Source organism: Nicotiana tabacum, chromosome 7 (genome assembly GCF_000715075.1).
Source record: "Nicotiana tabacum cultivar K326 chromosome 7, ASM71507v2, whole genome shotgun sequence".
Classification (NCBI taxonomy): Eukaryota; Viridiplantae; Streptophyta; class Magnoliopsida; order Solanales; family Solanaceae; genus Nicotiana; species Nicotiana tabacum.
The window spans coordinates 95222891-95231988 of NC_134086.1; the positions used below are offsets into that span (position 1 = coordinate 95222891).

General features: G+C 36.9%; 1 long non-coding RNA gene across 1 annotated transcript; it reads left to right on the top strand.

The window, feature by feature from the left end:
* The first annotated feature begins 2165 nt into the window (after positions 1-2165).
* Positions 2166-6843, top strand: LOC107812091 (uncharacterized). The gene is made up of 6 exons (XR_001654065.2): positions 2166-2431; positions 2576-2635; positions 2732-2853; positions 4615-4672; positions 5533-5727; positions 6645-6843. It is a non-coding gene; the product is annotated as an uncharacterized LOC107812091 (long non-coding RNA).
* Positions 6844-9098: the final 2255 nt, after the last annotated feature.

Sequence of the window (9098 nt, forward strand, 5' to 3'; positions counted from 1 at the left end):
GTTAATCAATATGCCCAAATTTCGTTTTTGCAGTTGATCTGCCCATGGTCCCTTGACGCTCCATCTTCAAAATTTCAACAGGTTTCTTGCTTCTTCCTCTTCTTCTTTTTCCATAATCTTAATCTTAACTTTCGTTTATCCTAATCTTCATCATTTTTCCTATAATCCTAATCCTAATATGTTGCCTCCAGTCGAAAAAAAATTGCAGTGGAACTTTACCTTTCGATATACTAAGCAACATTCCTGATGATGTTCTTGATGATATTCTTATACGTATGATTTTACCAGATGTTGTTAGAACAAGCATCTTATCAAGGAAATGGAGATATAAATGATGTAAAATTCCACAACTTACTCTTGATCGAACACTTTGGAAAATACACCAAATAAGTTACTTTGAAAATATTATCCGCCGCATTTTGACCCGTCATGGAGGACTATCATGACCCCAAATACTCGATCGTGATGGTGCCTATCACAATACTAGGCAAGCCAATCCAACAAGTAACCACAGTCAATTTCTTTCACTAAAAATATTTTTCTAACATTTAATTAAGTCTCAGCTTTCATAAGGAATTTATAAATCACTGAAATGTGCTAAAAACATTACATAAACAGACCAACACAACCCAAACATATGGTGTTACGAGTCTAGAGCCTCTAAATATACTGATCCGAGTGTCTACTACATAACAAGTCTAAAAGTGCAGAAAAACAAAGATAGGAAGGAGGAAAGCAGGGCTGCGGACGCCGTGCAACTACCTTGCAATCTCCGATAAGCTCTGGAAATGCTGAGAACCCTCACTCTGCCGCTCGGGCACCTGGATCTGCACACAAGGTGTAAGGAGTAACGTGAGTACGCCAACTCAGTAAGTAACTAAAGTAAATAAGGTCTGAAAGTAGTGACGAGCAGTTAAAAATCATATAAAAGAGTAAACAATAGAATATCAAGTCAAACTCAACAGTTTAAAAACCAATTTCTTCATAAAGCTTCAGTTTCAATTGAAATACTTTGAAATCATTTACTTAGCAGTTTTCAACAGAGGCTCATTATAAAAGAAGAGTGAAATCAGCAAAAATATCATAAATGGGCCCCTCGGGCAGAGTATCACTCATAAATATAGCCTCTCGGGCAAGCCTCTCAGTCACTCGTGACTCAGCTCTCGTCACTCAACACTTAGGCTCAATAACATCTCATAATAGTAATAATCATAATAACCGCTACGGCGTGCAGCCCGAATAATTTATAGTCGACTACGCTCACTGGGTGTGTAAAACTCCGGAGGGGCTCCTACAGCCCAAGCGTCATATCGCTACGACGCGCAGCCCGAGCCAATACATATATCGCTGCGGCGTGTAGCCTGATCCAATATATATATCGCTGCGGCGTGCAGCTCGATACATAATATATACATATAATATCGCTGCGGCGTGCAGCCCGATACATAATATATACATATAATATTACAGCGGCGTGCAACCCGATCCGTAATATTTATAATCCTTACAATTAGGTCCTCAACCTCTCTCATTTATTAACCTCACAACCACTCGGGCATAACAGTGGAAATCGGGGAACTCAGTCCAAAGAGTTCTCACATTTTTAAGAAGTAGAGTGATAAAACCATTTTTTAAAACAATAAACAGGTAAAACATAACTGAGGATATACTTTCAAACAAATAAAGTAAGGAAGACAGTAAAAATGCCCCTAAGGGTCTCAACAGGTCGGCACAAGGCCCCAAACATGGCATACACACTACTAAAAATTGGGGCTATGGCAACGATTTTAATGGCAACGGATCTGTAACCGTTGCTATAGATGGTCTATTGCAACGGTTCCAACCGTTGAGTAAGGTTATTGGTACTATCGGCACAGTTTAGCACCTGAACCGTTGCATTAGTCCAAAAACAGTTGTAGTAGATATTTCTATGGCAACGGTTTAAATGACCGTAACAATAAGTCTATCTATGGTAACGGTTATTTGATATTTTTGATTTATTGCAACGGTTATGAATTCCCTCTACTTTTTCCCCCAAATTTTGGATGACTCCCGCTAAAAAGAGACCCACTCTAATTAATTTTCTATTATTTTTTATATGTAATAAAATAAGAGTATAAACCTAATAATACACTACATATGATATACTACACTCAAACGACGCTCACAACTCTCTCCCAAATAGCCTTCCTCATTAACAAAGATTACGAGGAGAAGACAAACCACCATCGACGGCAATGATGGCGTCACCATTGGAAAATCTCCTTAAGGTTAATATTCATCTTGCTAATATGCTAGGGTTTCTCAAAATGGTGTTCGAGTTCATTGGTAGAGAATCAAATCTGTTCATGTGGTGAAAGATAAGTTGAAAACTAATCGAAGAGCCATCGTCTTTGTTGTTCAACTTATTAATTTTTTCTTCCTTAAAATTGTGAGTATTTTCTGCCGAATCTTTAAATCTAATTAGAAATCTGTTAGGATATTTTTGTACTATCATTCATCCCTTTTTTGCAATCAATTTTACGAGAAAAACATAAAATTGCACCCTAATTTCATCCTATTTTCTACTGTAAAGGTCGCACGATTTTCGCCTTTGAAGCAGAAAAGTAGCAGCTTTCGCGGTCTTCTTGTCAAGGTAGAATATCGCCCAGGTTTAAAATTTTATTTTTTATTGCTGAATGTGTTAAGAAATAATTGAGTTATTACAATAGCTTCCTCTATGTTTGAGCAGGGATCAATGCGATATCTGAGCTCGTAAACATCGGATCTTTTTAATATTTATCAGCGACAAGTAGGAGGTTGTTGCTATAACCACTGCTAACCAAGAGGAGATATTTTCCGAGATGAGAATTGGTGAGCTTTAAATTACTCATGCTTTCCTTCAACGACATTTCAACTTAGGCAATTGTTGAGTATTAAAGATCAAGTGCTCTTTTTTCTGCGGTATAGTCATACATATGTTCGTTGTACACATGTTCGAGCATGCATGCAAAGAATAAGAACTTTTTACTCTAATCTAGTTGAACCATGTTGCTTGGTCATTGTATAGTGGTCGTTGTGTTTCAAAAAGAGGTGCCAAAAACCAGTTTTGCAGATAGAGCTAGGCAGAATTGCAGATATGTTACAATGTGATTTTGCCGAAGTGGTTAATGTATACTTATGATGCTGATGGTATTTCTGATGTTAGTAAAATTGTATATTTAGCTTGGGATCAGAACCATATTACCTATTTTCTACCGGATATAATCTTGTCATTTTGATTGCTTATTAGTTTAATTTGATAAGAAGTTAGATTGGGTTTCTGCTCTCTTTTCGTTGTTGTCGTTGGTTCAAAAACTAGTACTAAAGTTTTCCCATTATTGATATGCAGTATAATATAATATTTTGGGAAAAAACATACCTACTAAAGTTTTTCTATTGGTGATATGCAATGTCATATAATATTTAATTTGAAGAAAAGCGTACCTCCAATCGTTATGCATGCTTTATATAATTATATCATTATAACGGGAGTCTTTATTTCTCTGTTGCAAATCCAAGATTTGGTCTTGCTTGCTTGGAAAAAATAAACATGACTTATGAGAGTGATCGAGACCTGATGATTCATTTTTATGAATTTGTTGCAAAGTAAGATCGACCTATTCCATCTTAAAGGGTGCTCCCGTGCATGTGAATCTGTTTATCCTTTATGCTATTGTTTATCTGGACAAGAGTGGGTTGCTTTATGGCATCATTTTCGTATAAAGAAATCTATTGGGTGAATTCTTTCTTTGTCCTTCCTGATTTTCCTAAAATACTTAGTATCATGGATTTGTCATACTTTCTACCTGCTATAGGCTTTATTTTGCAGCTAATAATCACCTAGGATGTGTATGCAGCTTAAATTGAAATACTATATGTTCTAACTTGTGTAGCAGTATAGATTTTTTCAGCTCTATGAACTGTTAAGTTAGATGGGTCAGGTAATGTGGTGAATGGTTTGTGAACTAGGACACCAGAAGTAACAGTTTCATTATAAGTTCTTCCTACTCCTATGGAGCCTAGTTTTTTTCTATTCTTATGGATTCCTAGGCCCTGAAACATCTTTTAACCAATAGGGCTAACAGAAACAGACTGGTCTTACATATGAAATTCAGTATGATTATCTTTTATGCTCGAGGGATTTTGGTTCTATGAGCACAACAACAATAACCCAGTATAATCCCACTTAGTAGGGTCTGGGGAGGGTAGTATATACACAGACATTACCTCTACCCTGGGGTAGAGAGGCTATTTCCAAATAGACCCTCGGCATCTTTCCCTCCAATAACTTTCCACTTTGCTCTTGGGGAGACTCGAACTCATAACCTCTTGGTTGGAAGTGGAGGTTGCTTACCATCAGAGCAACCCCTCTTGTCATATCTATGAGCACAAGGGTTAAATTTATGCAAATTTCGATAAACAGCATGCCAATGAACGGTGTCTCGCATATTTTTACTATTGTTATTTAACTCCACATGTACTGGAGATTGAAGAAGTTTTACATTCATTTCTTAGAAAATATGCTATACTCTTCGACTTTGATAGTTCTTCTGAGTATTCACTATGGTCTCAAATATTGATGTATTGCCACAGGAGATTGAAGAAGTTCTAAATTCATTTCTTAGGAAGCAGGCTATATTCTTTTCTTGAGGTATGTTCTGTATAAAGCTTTTCTTGATTACCATATTCATTGCATTCTTTTATCTTGTCAAGCTTACATTGTTCTCAATTTGAAGTGTTATCTAATTTGCAATTTCATTAATATTTGTCATGCTATCATATGAAAGACGTCTATTTATTTGCTTTTATTTCTTTCTTCTTGGAGCTCATGTGTATCTAATTTTGAACACAGGAAAGCAGATCAAGAATTTGAACTTGAAAGCGATGAAATAATTTAGTGTTAAGAGTTTGCTAATTACTGGTACTAGTGTCAAAAGTTTTCTAATTTAGAGAGGGTGCAACTTGTCTGCAGAATATTAAAACCATTCGTGCCTTTATTCCAAGAGGTTGTATTTTTGAAAAATATTGTTTGAACAGCTGTTGGTGGTTCTTTTACCCGATTGCTCGGTATTTTGCTACTATGAAGTTTCTTGACATAAGGAAGGTGTTCGTGGAATTGCTACGCATCTTTCTTTCAAGTGTTTCTGAATCTTCTTCTCATATCCTACTTCATAAGCGAATGAATGTATATCCACGACTTAATGCATATTTCCAAGTTGATGGTAGCACAATTTTTGCGCTAAATAATCAAGTATTTTTTGAATATGGGTTCTTGTATACAATCTAAAACTACAGGGATGTGTTTGTCGTCCTTCTTTAGAATACTGCCATCAATTTTTCTGTATGTAGTAATCTTCTAACTATTTGCTCTCAATAGATAAATGAGTATATATGTCTCATTGTTGTAGTATACGTGAGGGAGATGTCATCAACTCCCCTGGATGGATTCTTTCTCTTGTTGTTTTAGCTTAGATGTTCTCCTCTTACTAATGCTACCAAGTTTAGTTACAGCATGTACTGGAACATAGGATGCCAGAGGAGCGTTCGTCTATAATTAGTAAGCTGATGGGATAGATAGTCCAGATGAGCCAGCAAAAGTTTGCCTCCAATTTTGTGGAGAAGTGATTAAGCTTCGCAACTCCCAAAGAATGTCAGACCTTGGTAGACGAGATGCTTGGCACAAATGATGAAAATTAACCTCTTCGGGTTTGTTTTTCTCTTAGATGCTTCTTCAGTAATGGCATACTCAAGCTTACAGGAAATTGCTATTGCGCCGATTGTTTGACTCTCATAGGATTATCTAAGATTTCATTACTCTATTTGATTGTTTTAAGTTTTATATTGTATATGCTCAAGCAATACAATAATTCCTTTTCTGGAAGCACTTAGCTTTTACTATAGAACTATATGTTTTTTCAGGGCTGCCCTTTAGACAACCTATTGTGTTTGTCCATCTTATTGCAAGTTTTTAGCACGACGTAATTTACTACCTTATATAGCTATACATGTTCTTTACTCCCAGATAAGTGGAACAAGTTTATGAATCCGAAATATGTCTGAATGGATCATTCATGTTTGGGTGAACGCTCGTTAAAAAGTATGCCCTTTCCAGTATTATCAAAATTCTTTTGGAAAAATAGATAACATGGAGCTTCCATTTTTGTGTTGTCCATTGTTAGTTTAATATGAGCTATGTTGCAATGTTTTTTCGAAGTCAATATTGCAAAAATTCTGTCTCGATATGTATTTTGCTTGACTATTTTTGATATGCTTCTGATGAAATGTATCCACTTTAGATTATTACTTGCAAAAAAAAAAAAAGTTGAAAATTGTTAGTGTGGTTGGCTACTGAAACTGTTAGATTGTTCATTTTGTTATGTTTTTATGTTTGAGTTGATTCAAAATAAGAAAAACAGACAACTCTTAATTTGTCTGAATGCATATGCTTACAAGTTTGGTTTTGATAATTTGATTTGTTACTAAACTTTGGCTTCTTCATTTGTGCGAACTTATTTCTTTCTCCTCGAAGCTTTGTGCTTTATGCATTGTTCATGGAGTATACCCATTCTTACAATCTAAACTAATCCTTGAAAGGTAATGACTTTATTTATCCTCTTTTGTAGATGGAGCAACTGAAGAAAGGGGAGATGGAGATAGTGAAGATCTAGACTTTAAGAAGAACTTTGAATTGTTGTCGATGTTCTAGGAGTCTTTTGTTATCAACATTTGAAAATTTAACTTTTGAAGTGTTGAACTGTAAAACGTATGTGATTGGGTTAAAATATTTTGCTATTATGGTTATTATTAGCTTATTGGACAATATAGGTTATGGAGTATTTTATTTTTTATTTATATAATTTCCAGGTTATTACCAATATTTATATATGTAAATGTTATTTATAACGAGGGCAATATTGTCAATTAAACTGTTACAATAGCCTAATTGAACCGTTGCAATAGAAATAGAATCATTAGATTATCTATAAATAACCGTTGCAATAGCATACATAACTGTTGCAATAAATATTATGGTAACGGTTTCCAACCATCGTGGTAAATAGTATGGTAACAGTTTGCAACTGTTGCATTAAACTCTATGGTAACGGTTTTAAACCGTTTGTGGTCAACCGTTGCAAGGATCGTTGCTTTAGATCTATTGGCACGCGAGCGGATGCAACAGTTGCTAAATCGTTCCAATACATCTATGGCAACGGTTTATCAATCATTTGCAACGGTTTTCCCGCCGTTGCCATAGGCCCATTTTCCAGTAGCGACAACCCATAATACAGTATAAATTTCTAAAATACGGGATATCATAAGATTTCAAATCAAGTAGGAGGCATAATAGTCGTTACGGGATGGACCAAATCACAATTCCTACTGGTGCACGCCCACACGTTCGTCATCTAGAATGTGTGTCACCTCATTTATCAAAACGATAAGAAATACCGGGGTTTTGTACCCTCAGTTCCAGATTTACAATGGTTACTTATCTCAAACCGGATGAAAAACTACTCTGCAACACCTTTGCCTCTCGCCTCTGCCTCAACTCAAGCCGAATCTACCCAAAATCAGAATCATAACATTCGAATATGCTAAAGGGACGAAGCTCATGCGAAATTAATCAAATTATACCAAAAATCCTGAAATTGGTCCACCCCCACCTCCAGGCCCACGTCTCAAAATTCGATAAAAATCATATCAATGAAATCCTTATCCTCCCACGAGTTCATACATACCAAGACTACCCAAATCCGGCCACAAATGGCCCCTCAAATCCCTAGATTAAGGTCTCAAGTTTCCCAGCCCTAACTCCCCAATTTAGGCTTCAAATTCCCCAAATTTCATGTTTAATTAGGTAGAAATCACAATAGGATCGAGTATTAAGTCCATAATTATTACCTCCAATAGATTCTCTTTGATTCCCTCTTCAATCTCTCTCAAAAAGCTCCAAAACCGAGTCAAAATGGTGAACTTAGGCCAAAAATCGCAAAAATGGCCTTTTAAACATTCTGTCCAGCGATTTGAAATCCTTCTTCGCTAACGTGGTCAAAGCCTCGCATTCGCGAAGCACAAAATACCATTGACCAAAAATCCTCTTACAAGAACACGGAAGAACCCTCGCGAACGCGATGCTTCAGTTGACCCAACCTTTGCGAACACGGCTACACCTACGCGAACGCGAAGAACAAGGCTTCTGGGATCCAGCCATTCCAAATACTCTACGCAAACACGGGACCCTCGTCGCGTTCGCGATGACCACTAGACCTCACCCTTTGCGAACGGGGGAACCACATCACAAATGCGAAGGCCAAAATGACAACCTCACTTCCCATCCCTTTGCGAACGCGAGAGCCTTCTCGCGAACGCGAAGGCCAAATGTCTGCAACACCAACAACAGATTTTCTGCAACTTTTTCCAACATGAATTGATCCGTTCAACCACCCAAAACTCACCCGAGGCCCTCGAGACCTCAACCAAACATGCCAACATATCCCATAACCTCATTCAAACTTGTTCCAACCTTCGGAAAGCTCAAAACAACATCAAAACACCAAAATCACATCGGATTCAAGCCTAAGAATTCTAAAAACTTCCAAATTCCGCTTTCGATAAAAAAGTCTATCAAACCATGTCCGAATGACCTTCACATCCCAAATGATACAACGGTCCAACTACAACTCCTAGAATTTCATACCGACCCCTATATCAAAATCTCGCCTATCAACCGGAAAATGCCAAAATTCCAATTTCGCCAATTCAAGCCTAAATTTACTCTGAACCTCAAAAACACATTCTGATCATGCTCCTAAGTCCCAAATCACCTCCTGAAGCTATCCTAACCATCAGAACTTACATCCGAGCCCTTTAACACATAAGTCAACATCTGGTTGACTTTTCCAACTTAAGCTTACTCAAAGAGACTAAGTGTCTCAAACCTTACCAAAACCTCTCCGAGCCCGAACCAATCAACCCGATAACATATAATACAAATGAACAAAATAATAAAAAGTAGAAATGAGGAAAATAGAGCGGTAACTCATGAAATGACCGGTCGGGTCGTTACATCCTCCCCT